Genomic DNA, 13776 nt, shown 5'->3' with positions numbered 1-13776 from the left:
AGAAAAATGACCCGTGTTCTCAATGGGAGGGGTCGTGAAAGGAACATCTAAGGAGTGGTTCAATAATATGTAGCAAAAGCCCTCATAAGATATATACTCTCCATATCATTCCACCTCCAGGAATGTTTTTCTTAAGAAACAAGTATGTAAGACCACAAAGATACATGCACAGGATTACTCACTGCAGTGTTTTTTATAGCAGCAAAAAGAATCCAAACCTCTTAAATAATTGGTAAAATACATTATAATATATCCATGCAACCATTTCAAATGATGCTGTGGAGGGGTGCCTGGGTGGCTCAGTCGGTTGAGCGTCCAAATTCAGCTCAGGTCATGATCTCACGGTCCGTGAGTTCAAGCTCCGCATCGGGCTCTGTGCTGATGGCTCAGAGCCTGCAGCCTGCTTCGGATTCTGTGTCTCCCTCTCTCTTCCCCTTCCCTGCTCACGCTCTGTCTCTGTCTCTCTCTCTCAAAACTAAATAAACATTAAAAAAAAGTTAATAAAAAATAAAAAAATAAAATGCTGTGGATTATACTTCTATATTTATTTGGAAGGATGTTCAGCATGTATGTGTTGGAAAAGCAGTTTAAGGAGCCTTATGTATTATGCTAAGTGAAATAAGTCATACAGAGAAAGACAGACACCATATGTTTTCACTCTTATGTGGATCCTGAGAAACTTAACAGAAGACCATGGGGGAGGGGAAGGGGGAAAAAAAGGTTAGAGAGGGAGGGAGCCAAGCCATAAGAGACTCTTAAAAACTGAGAATAAACTGAGGGTTGATGGGGGGTGGGAGGGTGGGGAGGGTGGGTGATGGGCATGGAGGAGGGCACCTTGTTGGGATGAGCACTGGGTGTTGTATGGAAACCAATTTAACAATAAATTTCATATTAAAAAAAGAAAGAGCCTTATGTATAACATGAGTCAAATTTGCTTTAAAAGGACATATGTATTTACATGGGAAAGAGTCTAGAACCAATGTTACAGTGGTTGTCTCTGGGTGGCAAGATCTGGATTATTTTAATTATATTTCTGGTTGTGGTTTATCTGCATTGTATTATTTAATTTTTCTAGCATAATTATGTATTTTTTTTTAATTTTTTTTTCAACATTTATTTATTTTTGGGAGAGAGAGAGACAAAGCATGAACGGGGGAGGGGCAGAGAGAGAGGGAGACACAGAATCGGAAACAGGCTCCAGGCTCTGAGCCATCAGCCCAGAGCCTGACGCGGGGCTCGAACTCACGGACCACGAGATCGTGACCTGGCTGAAGTCGGACGCTTAACCGACTGCGCCACCCAGGCGCCCCGCACAATTATGTATTAATAGAGGCGTTGTTGTGTTTTTTTTAATCTCCTATTTTGGTGCGGGGTGGGGCCGGGGGCGGGGAAGGAGTACACATAAAAAACCCTAACTGCAAAGATGAAAGGTGTTTACCAAGCCCAGCTCTCGTCAACTGTGGGATCATCGCCTGCAAACGGAAAAGGCAGTAATTAGACGGAATGTCAAGGGATGAGCCATTCAGGGAAGCAGATCCCTTTGGAAGAAGCAGAATCCCGGGTGTTTACCAAGCACCGGGACCCCGAATGCCCACAAAGACACCCGGAATCCGCAAAGGGCCCCACGCTATGGCTAGAAAAGTGGTTTACCTTCCGCCCTCACCAGCTGGCACGTAAGGGGTACTGGGCGTGCGCCGGGCTCCGCACTTGACCGTGTTCTCCCATCTGACCCCAATGATAACCCCGGGAGATGTACGGTGCCCGTTTGACAGTGGGGTGGCTAGCCGGTGCCAGAGCCTGGACTTGAACCCAGTCTTCCTGATCCGAGAGCCCACCTCTCTCTGCACGCCCCCTCGCCCCCTCCTCCTAGCCCCGGGGAGTGATTCTCTGATGTGTGCACAGAGCCACTAAGGCCGGGGACTAAGGGGCGCTTTCCCCAACGACAGGCAAGGTCCGACATCCCTTCCGGACCCCTTTCCCGGTTAGCTGTGGGCCGAGACGGTGCTGCTGGGCACCTGGCCTTGTACGTGGTGTTGATTTTGCAGCGGCTCTGAGGGGTCTGGGTCTTGACCGGTAGCGCCCCCGCGCGTTCCCATGGCAACCTGGACGCGTCCCAGCAACGTCGCCAGCGAGCCACAGTCCAGCGAGGGGGGAGGGGGTGTGTGCGCAAGGTCACAGTCGCGCACTGAAGGCCGTGGGAGGGGAGCCTGGCACGGGCCTCCCGCAGGGCACTTGGGACTTTTGTAGCCCGTGTTTGGCGTCGCTGCGTTTTCGCAGAGCAGCGAGCCTGGCAGGACCCCGTGCCCACAGCCCCCAGAGCCCCTCCCCATCTGCTCTGCCCGCTCCAGTCCCGCCGGGAACAATGGCAGGGCCAGGAGCCAGCCGAGGGGAACTGGGGGCGCGGGGCCGCGCGGGTTACACCGCCCCCGAGCTCCTGGGGGCGCTGTTCGCACAGACTAAGACGTGGACGTCGCCTGGGAGTCTTGCGCCACAGAGGCGCGGACTCCCTGTGACGGGCCCACGGGAAGCTGCACCTAGGACGGTCTGTCGGGGACCCAGACAGCAGCTCCTCTACCCAGAGGGCACTTTTTCAGCGAACTCAACTGTGCCAAACACAACCGAGTAAGGGATGGGAAGCACAAAGATCCGAGCTGGAAATGTGGGTTTGAAGCCAGCGTTTGAAAATCACTCGCTCTCAGGGGAAACCAGGCCCTGGGTCAGAGCAACTTGCTCGGCTCGGGCGCATCTCCCGTGTGCTAGAGAAAGGCACCGTGGCCTGGGCGGCTTGTAAACCACGGAAATTTCTTTCGCGCGGATGTCGAGGCTGTCCTCGGAGGTTGCCCTTCCGGTGCGGGCCTTGATGAGACCAGACACGACCAGGCCTGTGCCGCCCCCACCGCCCTCGTGTCTCTGCCATCGTTCCGTCCACAAACGCCCAGCAACCCCCACATCATCCTCACCCGCCTCCAAACATCTGGAACCACCCCGAGACTGTCTTGAGTACGTGCCCCGGTGCCCTGGGCGTGCTATGTCTGGAGAGCTCTGCCCCGCCCCTTTGCCTGGCCCACTCCTTCCTGTCCATCCTTCAAGACAGGATTTGGACCTCCTTTCCCACCAGAAGCCACCTGGATCTCTCAGCGGGCCCGTTTACCTCTTATGTCCTCCAGCAGAACCATTGCTTGTATTCTTGGTATCCCCGAGCCCGTGAAGTCGGGGTCGGGAATGTTTTACTCGCGGAGGTAGAACGGGCACTCGGGCGTAATGTAATAAATTAACAAAATGCCAGTGGATGGTCCGACATCAAGAACTCAGAAAGCACAGCCATCTGAGGCCACCGCGTATGAGACCACGACCCCTGGCCACTTAGTTCCATTCCTGCATCGGAGTCCAGAACAGTCTATTCTGACACAGAGAAGGGGAAACCAGCAGGTTCTCTGTGGAGTTCCAATTTTAACAGGATCGGTTCCAATCCTCTGCTCCCGTCAGTCTGGCCTCATTGAACAAGCAACTAGGAGGTTCCCTCCCCGGGCACCTGCCCCACCCCCCTGCCCCGCCCCCTCCCCACCGTTGAGGTCTCCGTGAGACCTTCCCAGACTGCACTATTACAGACCTCAACTCCTGGTCCCTCAGGCCCCAGCACGCGATCCGATTCTGTGCTCCATTCTCCCCCACAGCTGGTATCGCTCTCCAAGCTGCAACTTGTTTTGCTTGTCTTGTTTCTTGTCTGCCGGCCGGTCGACTGCAAGCCCCATGAGGGGCAGGGTTGATGGCTTTTTTCTCGTTTTGTTCGGGGCTGCGCCCGCAGCGCACCCCGTGTCAGGGGCACGGCTGGATTAACTCTCTGCTGAATGCACGTATACAAGACTGAAGCACGTCACTGAGGGTGGACACACAGGACACTGTGATGCAAATTGTGGAATGACATTCAGGAAGCGGGAAGCCCGGAAGCTTTGAAGCTGTGCTTGGCAGCTGGCCTGGTGGTAACAGAGAGCTCGGCGAAGACAGAAATACCCCATCCTAGTTTTCTCTGTCTTCTCTGTCGGTGGAAATGATCTAAAAACTGAGAGGGAAGAAAGACTTATGTAATGAGATCAATTAGCTCCGAGACATTCATGAGAGAAGACAGACCCCTTTCTTCAACTTCTCTCCATCACTTCAAGCCTCCTCCTACCCCTCCTTCCAGCTGGCAGGAAATCCAGTCTCCATGATTTTGTGGAAGACTCTTCCCTACAAGGTTATTCAAGAGTCCTTGGGAGAGAGGGGCGGGGGGGGGGGCACTTAAAAGTGCCCACATGCTGCTCTGCGTCATCTCCTTGCCCTGACCCAGGCCATGCATAAGAGGGCATGGGCCCCCCCAAGTAACATTTCCACTTTCTCTCCCAGACCTGGCCGGAGAGACCCATGTCAAGTCCTGGTTAACTTGAAGTGTGTGGTTCAAGAAAGGAGAGGAAACCACCAGCTGGTGCCGAAGGCTTTCCAGGAGATCAGATGGGTCCAAGGGAGGACGTCCCGGGGGCACTAGAGCGAGGCTCGTTGGAGGCATGGAGATAATTAGGAATCTTTGAGCAAATATGGGGAATGGTAAGAGACAAAAGGACCACGGATACTCGACTTGGGGGTGGGAGACACAGAACAAGGTGGAAACCAGAAACTACAGCCCAATGAACATGACCTTGAGTACTAACAAATGTCTAGGTGAGGTTAACAAACTGATGGCATGTTATTCAGCTTATGTTTGCCATGCACATTATGGAGAAGAATGAATAATTCTGGGTTGTTAACTTGTGTCCAATTAACCTCATGCCTCTCTACATTTCTTGATAGATTGAGTTGCAAGATAGAGTACCTTCATTTTGGCAAGATGATTTATGAGTATTCTTGATACTTACCTCTGCAGACAAGTTGGGGGGGATATTGGCCAGAGGAGTCCACACCCCACGTACATTGCACACTTACTGTGCTCTGCGTTGAAATCACAGAGATGAATAAAACATGGTCCTTGTCTTGGAGAAACAGCCTGGTGAGTGAGACAGCTATGCAAAGAAGTAATTATGGTACACTTTGATAAATGCTATCATTCAGTCATTTACAAAGTGCTGTATGTGATGGGACAAGCAGGTGACTTTGTAGCTGGTGGATGAACATTAATTATTCAAGATCAAGGTGGAGGGAGGTCTCTTCTACCGCACCACAAAGAGGTATATCAATTCTGTGTCGTCCGACTCTTTTTAAAAACTTACACGGAGACATCAAGGTCACGTTGATCAAATTTGCCAATGACGCCAACTTGCGGAGGAGAGCGAAAACATTGGCTATGGGGCAGGATTCAGAATAACCTCCCAAATCTAGAAGAGTGTGTCCACACTAACAGATAAAATCGAAAAAGAAAAAATATAAAGTCTTGACTTCTATTCAGTTCTGGAAAGGTTCTAGGGGGTTTGGATGTCTTCAAGGTCAAGGTAAACCAATCTTACTAAAAGTTGAACAAGCAATGTGGGCGCTTGTTCAGACTGCAATAACAGCAGTCTGATGTCCGGAACGAAGAAGGCATTCGTTCCACGTCTATTCCATACTGATTAGACCACTTCTGGGATATGGTACTTTGTTAATTAAAGGCACTCAACCAGGGTGGCAAAGAATCCACAAAAACCGAGAATTGTTGGGAGACGTAAGGATCTAGGTCTTTCTCCATCCTGGCAGCACAGCCGAAGCCTCAAACGAGACCCATCCTTCGGTGTAGTCCCTGTCCGTCCTCAGAATGAAGGAGACTGTGCGGATGAGAGCCCTTGCCCCGTGCATTCATGAGACCTAGACATAGTTTTAACTCTGTACTGAGGGGGCCGTACCCGCTCTGATGGTGTACTGGGAGAAATGGCAGACTTCCTTTTGCTCCAGTCTCCTGGGTATTCTGGGTTTTCCCCATACCCGTTTCCTTAACTTCAGCTGGTACCTCCTGCCGGCTTTCTGCCCCCACCATCTAGCCCCCCACTTCTGGAGGTCAGGCCGGTAACATTGCAGTTGGAGACTCTTGAATAAGATGGTCTTGTGTTCACTCTGTTCTCGCACGCCTGTCCTTCCCATCCTGCCCCAGTCTCTGCTTCTCGGATCTTGATGGCTGTTGGACCTGGGTGTGCCAAGCCCCCAGTTGATCTTAAATGTTAGCTTCACTCCTGCCTCATACCTGTTCTAAACCGTACCCCAAACACTTGCAAGCGTGCATTCGTGTATACACACACACACATCCGCACACATACACACGCAAGTACACTCCTATTCACAAGCCGCCGGCTCCCTTGCCCTGGGCTATCCTCCCAACCCCTGAGTTCAGAGGTCTTTGATTTATTGTGCCAAGGGGTGAACCAGGGCAGATGGGTAAAAACACTTCTGTGGCAGATTCCAGCTCAGTAAGAGAAACAATGTCGTAAATACTCTGGCTTAGGGATACTGTGAAAGGGATTTCTAAATTTATGGGGAGTTAAACCAGGCCAGTGTCCCCCAAGTCTGGCTATCCACCAGCTGACTTAAGTGCGGGTTCCAAGGCCGACTCCAAACGTACTATGTGAGAATTCAGAGTGGGAAGTAGGGCTCTGTATTCTCAGCAAGTAAGCCATTTGATGGCAGCTGGGCCTGAGACTGGCATTGGGGTTAGATTATTTTGTCTGAAGCGAAGATCACATTTTTGCTTTTTCATAATGATGATTCTGGGAAACAAAAGAACTCTTCAAAATGTTAAGGAGTTTAAAAGGTTAAGTTTCAGAGTTCTTCATTTCTTAACACTGCTGGCAACATCGGGATTGCTGTTCATGTTCAAGGATGCCGTTGCTGCTGGGGATTACTTCCTGCTTGTACGGCAGCTAAAAGGTCAAGTGCATGAGTACCAGGCCTTTCCAAAGTCTGCATTCCCAGAGTGTTTCAGGAAGAATTCCTCAGGGCACTGTCATGGCCTTGCCTTGGGAACACAGCCATAGCCATGGCCTGCCTCTGTCAATGCTGGAACAGTCCTGAACATCTGTACGTCCCTCTTGAACTGGTGAGCCCTATAGGTGAATCCACAATGTCAGGGCCAGGAGCCAGCACATGACAAATGGCTGTTCTGACTAATTGTGCGGGAGATCAGACCCCACCTCCATTGAGAAGTCAGCCCATCCTCCTCTGCCTCACAGACTGACCTCTATTCTTCTTCTCCTTAACGAAAAAGGAATTTTGAACTCCCATCATTCAGTACCTGAGATTAACATCTCTCTATAATTTTAAATATATATATCACATATATAAATATATATAATACATTTCTTCCATCTATCATCTATCTATCTATCTATCTGTCTATCCATCTATCTATCTACTTATCTACCTATAATGCCTGAAATTTATCTGGCCAATTCCTAACCTTATATCAGGGACATACGCTCTCTTTTTCAGTATATCACCTTGCCACAAATAAAATTTCCCCAATATCCAAAAAGAGGCTAATAATATTATAGTCACAGTAGAACCATTTTGCTTCTTAGCATGACATTTCATCCCACCACACACTGAGATTCAAATACATATATGCGAATAAACTAGAACCCGTTTTAGTAACGCTGGATTAAAAGGGACTTTTTATTGAACAAGTCCCAAACAGTTGCAGTAATAGCTACAATAACCTACGTGCTGGGGACGGAGAGAGAGGACAAGTGGAGGAGGGAGCATCCAAGGGCTTACATGTCCCTGGAGCTCTTCATAGGAATGAATGTGCATTCAGAAGTCAGAAATCCCACAACAGCTGTTCAGTGCCTGGATGCCCATGAAATCCACCCACCTCAAATCCGAGGCCTCCGTGGGATTTATGCACAAATTTGGAGAATAAAAACGGGTTTTCTTACATCAAAACAACGCACCAAGGGAGCCAGAGGCTCTTTGGTGCTCCTGAGGCAGCGAGAGCGTGTGCAGGGTCCTGCTCGTCCTGCGTCTGCAGGACAGGGCCAGGGTGGTGCCCCTCCCTCTCTGACCCGACCAGGAGCTTGGCCATCCCTCTGGGGGATGTCTCAGAGAGCATCAGAAAGCGTGGCACACGGGACAGGTCAGTGCTGCATTCTGTCAGAGACATCACTGATAGAGGAGGAGTCAAGAGCAGAAACACTGTCCTCGCTGGTCTTTGAGGCCCGTTGGCCAGCTTTGACAAACACTTCTTCAGCCCGGGGAGTGGCCAGCCGCACAAGGGCCATATATCACCCTTGCTCTCGGGTGAGCCACGTCTATGTTCGTCATACCGGCCGGTCTGTGTGTCAGATTGCATATCAGACGGACAATGGGAGTTTGGCTCCTCATCCCTTCCTAGGTGCAAATCAAACTTGGGGATTTGGAGGCAAGCTCCGGGAGGGGGTGTGTGGGTGGGGCCAGCCGTAGAGGTAGCTGGTGCCTGGGAGCTTCCTCAGAGAAGGCCCTTTGCCCTAAAATATCTTTTTCAACAGGAGGCCATGGTATCCGAGTTCCCACCATTAGAGTTACTTTTTAGTTAAACTACTTCATGAAGCCACCGCTTAATGGAAGGAGGAAGGAACAATCTAATGATTCCACGAGTGGTTGTCTAGTCTCAGTTGGTTTACAAGATTAGTTGCGTAGATCTAGAAGGAGCCAGGAACAGGTAAGTCAGGCCCGTGGGTGTGGCTTGGGGGACCTCTGCCCCTGCACTTGTGAATGAGGGCTTTGAGCAACCAGCAGGGGGCGGGGGGAGGGGTGGGGCGGGAGGAGTAGAAGAGGTCACAATAGGCTAGGGATCTGGAGAGTAAATAATCGTCCCAACAGAGGTGATGTCACAGTGGACTCTACATGCCATTTCTATGTGTTACAATGAAGGGGAGGAAATGCAAGGAGAATCGATCGAAAAGCAGCACAGAATCATTCGGGAAAACAACTTTTTTTTTCCCCTCACCAGGAATCGTTTGTTGATTGTTGCGCTCAGGCTCTGGACAAAAGAGAACCGCCGATTCAATCTCTGCCTCCTTCACAGCTTGCCAATCAAAGAGAGGCACAGAAGTAGGGCACAGAGAGCAGGAAGAAACATCTAAACGTGAATGGCGGTGAGATATTTATAGCGTGCGGAGCTCTGGAATGCACAGCTGCAACCCGCAGGGAAATGACCAGTGGGCAGACCTATCTGTCAATCCAGCCTGCGCTCGGTCCCTCGCGTTCCGATGCGCACCGGGCCGGGTGCCCAGCCCTGCTCGGGGAGTCTTGAGGTGGGTAAACGTGGGAGAAATCATGGTCCTCGGTCTCCAGGAGGTCACCAGGAGAGGAGAGCTAAGCCAGACACGCGATTGAGTGGTGACAGCACACAAGTGGAGTCAGGCAGGCCGTCATCCGATTTCAATTTCACGGTGCCACTCTGAGCCATTGTCTCCTTTTCTGTAACGAGAGGTGATAGTATGCACCACCCAGGGTTGTGTAAACATTTCAGGAGCTAACAAAAAGTCCTAATGCAACGACTGATCTCATAAATGTTAGTTTTCCTCCTTTCTTCCACAAATTACTCTTAATGCGAAGCAGGAAGTGATGTGACGCAAGACAAATGCTCCGAGTTCGGAGAATGGAGGTGCAATTATTGGCAGCTGGGGAGCTCCGAGAAGAAGTTCAGGGCAGGGGAGGCATTTGACCCTGGCTTTGAAGATGGACGGATTTAAGTATGTAGAAACAGGGGATGAGGAATTCCAGACAGGGAACAACATGGACAAAGTCCCGGGGCAGGTGAATGCTGGAGAGGTAGATAATGTTGGGAGAAAATCAGGGGTCATGTCATTTAGGACTTTGATGCTAGGCTAAGGTGAAGCCTCAGTTATAATCAAGGGTATTTGAGCTGGAAGGTGAGATTGGTCAGAACTGTTTTTTATAAATATAAATCTTACAGCTGGGTTTCTTTTCTTTCTTTCTTTTTTTTTTTTTAATTTTATTTATTTTGAGAGGGGGAGGGGATGGGGGGGGAGGGCAGAAAGAGAGAAAGAGAAAATCCCAGGCAGGCTCTGTGCCATCAGCAGGGAGCCCAACGTGGGATTCCATCCCATGAACCGTGAGATCATGACCTGAGCCGAAATCAAGAGTCAGATGCCCAACTAACTGAGCCACGCTGGCATCCCTGGATTTCTTTTCAGTGGAAGAGGAACTCTTATCAATTCCGGAGGCCAGAAGGTATGACGATAGGTAATGATGGTCTCAACTGTGGAGGTGAAATGGAATAAGAGGTAGCCGGGAGATTCAATAAGCAGGACGTATGTGCGAAGAGTGTAGAGGAGCTCGGTCTATGGGTATTTGTAGCCTCCGTGACTGCAGGGATGGTAGCCCCTTTAACAGAAACAGGAAAGATGAAGACAGCAGAGCAGATATGGACGTCAAGCTGGTAGAGTCTATTCCGGACCATTCACATTTTTCGGAGGAAAGAAACTTCAGGCCACTGGGATACTGAACCGGAGCATAGAAGAGAGATCTCGGGTAGAAAGATCTGCCTGTGAATCACCAATGTCAAGGTTGATGGAGATGATGAAGGGAAGAGGAGAGGATGGAGGAGAGCTCTGGGGATGTGGACATTGTGGGGACAGGGGAAGAGGAGGTGAGAGATGAGGAAGGCATATCGGAGAAGGACAGGAAGCTGCAGCCAATGAAAGGAGACCTCCTAATTCAAAAAGATACATGTACCCCCATGTTTACTGCAGCATTAATTACAATAACCAAGATATGGAAGCAGCCCAAGTGTCCACGCGTAGATGCGTGAATAAAGGAGAGGTTGTATGTATATACGATGGAATATCACGTAGCCCTAAAAAAGGATGAGATCTTGCTATTTGCAACAACATGGATAGTCCTAGAGGGTATTATGCTACGTGAAAGAAATCAGACATAGAAAGAGAAATACCAAAGAAAACATGCAAAACAAAACCCAGAAACCGACCTGCAGATATGGAGAACAAACTGACTGATGGTTGCCAGAGAGGAGGGGGTGGGGGGATCGGCAAAACGGGCAAAGGGGAGCAGGAGGGACGGGCTTCCGGTTATGGGGTGAGTAAGTCACAGGGATGAAAGGCACATCATAGGGAATATAGTCTATGATATCGTCGTAGTGCTGCATGGCGACGGACAGCAGCTACACTTGTGGTGAGCACAAAATCATGCATAGTTTGTAGTATCACTACGTCATGTGCCTGAAATGAATGTAGCATTGTGTCAACCATAATCCAACCTGAAAAATGCCAGAAAAAAAAGGAAAAGAAGAAAAAAGAGTTCTTGGTAGAGGGGGAGGTCACTAGCGACCAGTGGTGCAAAGGCCAAAGAAAACAAGGAACAAGAGTGTCAGTTTCCAATTCAAAGCTCATTGATGGTAGGGGCACCTGGGTGGCTCAGTCGGTTGGGCGTCCGACTTCGATTCAGGTCATGATCTCACGGTTCGTGGGTTCGAGCCCCACGTTGGGCTCTGTGCTGATGGCTCAGAGCCTGGAGCCTGTTTCGGATTCTGTCTCCCTCTCTCTCTGCCTCTCCCCTGCTCGCACTCTGTCTCTCTCTCTCTCCTTCTCAAAAATAAATAAACATTTAAAAAACCTCATTTATGGTATCTCTTTTATACTTTTACTCATTTTTCTTGATGGATTCTTTTTTTTTTTTTTTTTTTTTTTTTGCTTTTGGATTCCACACGGATAGCTTTCGTAGTCACAACAACAACCACAAAATTCCTAAGGATCTTGAAGAGGTAAAACCCAGATTGTAAAGGCCCAAGAGAGACTACGGCACTGGGAGACACAAGCAATGATTGTGGACTGCTCCTTGAGAAGTTCTACAACAAATAGAAGGAGAAAGATAGTTCAAGTTAAGGCCAGAGCTAAGGGGAAGGCTTCAGTGATGCCCCAGAAACCTCCTACCTCTGGGAGAGCTGCTTTAAATTTTCAGAGATTATGCACGCTTCTTGTTCAACTGGCTTGACACACTCCCACGGTGGATGTGTTTACACTGCAGACATCGGCAAATGCTACCGATCAACCACCTGCCCTCACGCCCAGCCGGTTGTGAAACCCTTCACCTCTGTGAAGATGGAGAAGGTAAGCATGTTTCTACGCAGGGGGATTGAAAAGTGGGTTACGGTAGAGAGATAGGAGTTGGGGGTAAGGGAGAGGAAGCAGATACAAGGTTTAGGGAGGTCCAGGCGTCACGGAGCCAGGAGGGGATATGGAGGGTGTGGAGGAGGCAGGATTGTGAGGACGGGATGTTGGAAGCATCGCTACATGGACTCAGAGGAGAGAGTTAAGAAATTCCCTGACCTACCTGCCTCAACTGAGCTAACAAGCACCCCCTCCATATCTCAGCAACTGAAGGAAATTAGGTCAAATGACAACAACAAAACCCCCGAGAGGTATCCTTAAGGAAGAAATCATTTTAACTGACGTCGGAAAGCCACACCTTCGTTAGGGTATTTCTTTGGGTTGTTGTATTTAATGCCTTAGAAGTTTCATCATTGCCCCTGCTGAGACTTGTGATGGTAACCCCTGTGTTTTAGAAGATCGCTCAATCCCGTTACCCATGAGAGCAGCGCAGTCATCCCAAGCCAGAACTGGGCAAGAAAGCACATTATGAACTTGGGGAAACACGACCCCCCAGATACAATGCACTCTGTACCTCCCTACTTAGGAACAAAGGAACAACCCAGCTGAACACAGCCACCATCACTGGAATCTGAGGCTAACGTGAAACTTACCTCTGTGGGGACTGTAACCCTAAAACCAGAGCTGAAGTTTCTTTTCTCAAATAAGATGTTTGAGGTTTGCTCTTTCCTGATACTCCTGTGATACATTCCTGACCTTTCGGAATTTTTATTTAATTTAAAAGGAGTTACAACAGAAGTGCGTCTTATCCTAAACATATTTACCCTTCATTATAGGTTTTATTAAAGTTCTGTGTAGGTACACACACGCAAGGAAAGTTCAAGGGAGGATGGGAGAGAGAGAGAGACAGAAAGACAGAGGGGAGGACGGAAAAGAGCATGCTTGGCCCGCGCTTGGGTCCCGGAACCAGGTGTGATTTAAGCGTTCCGTAATGACCCACTGTCACATCTCTCAGGGCCCCTGCACTCGCTGTGGAAAACAACAGAATTTCACAACGTTTCAGGGCTGCTGGTGGGAGAAGGCGACCAGCTGCTTCCTTGCTTAAGACGACAGTCCCACAGGCTCCCTTGCAAATGTCAGAAATGTCAGACCTACTCCCAGACAAATACCTCAGGAAAGACATTCTCAGGGCAGCTGAGGACACTGGTTCTGTTCCCTCGTATCAATAGTGCCTTTGACTAATGCACTTGGCTCTCGGCTGCCGAGACTTCCAGTGGGGAATGCTTTGCAACTCTATATGGTACATCATCTGGCCCATAAATAAAAACCCGTTTTTCTTTCCTTTGAGGATAAACAGTGTCGTCAATGGACTGGAGCGGGGTGGGAGGGAGGGTGTCGGGTGGGGGCTGTGCAGTTCTCGAAGTAAGACAGAGCCGGAGATCTTGGACTCAAAGTTCGGGGGAGGGTCACCCTCTTTGACTGCAGGTTTAAAATAAGGAGACTTTCGCTGTCATAGCTCAGTGTGAATTAACTTGGAAATGTGACATGCTGTGAAAAGAAGCCAAAATGACATGGCAGAAACGGGCATAATAGTCATAACAGAACCTAAAAAATGTGAGGTGGGTAATGAGAATTTCTCAGTGTGTCCCTGGCACTGTCCCCAGGGAGGAGGCGGGGGGGGGGGGCGCGGTATCATGGTGCCTGGTCTGCTTGG

The 13776-nt window shown here is 49.5% G+C and overlaps 1 long non-coding RNA gene across 1 annotated transcript; it reads left to right on the top strand.

Moving 5' to 3' along the window:
- The first annotated feature begins 3580 nt into the window (after positions 1-3580).
- On the top strand, positions 3581-13388 carry LOC123381975. Its single transcript, XR_006589671.1, has 7 exons — positions 3581-4234; positions 4384-4581; positions 4825-5020; positions 8457-8629; positions 8921-9224; positions 11668-12062; positions 13078-13388. It is a non-coding gene; the product is annotated as an uncharacterized LOC123381975 (long non-coding RNA).
- Positions 13389-13776: the final 388 nt, after the last annotated feature.

Source organism: Felis catus, chromosome A1 (assembly GCF_018350175.1).
Source record: "Felis catus isolate Fca126 chromosome A1, F.catus_Fca126_mat1.0, whole genome shotgun sequence".
Taxonomy (NCBI): Eukaryota; Metazoa; Chordata; class Mammalia; order Carnivora; family Felidae; genus Felis; species Felis catus.
This window is presented reverse-complemented; position numbering and strand designations above follow the sequence as displayed.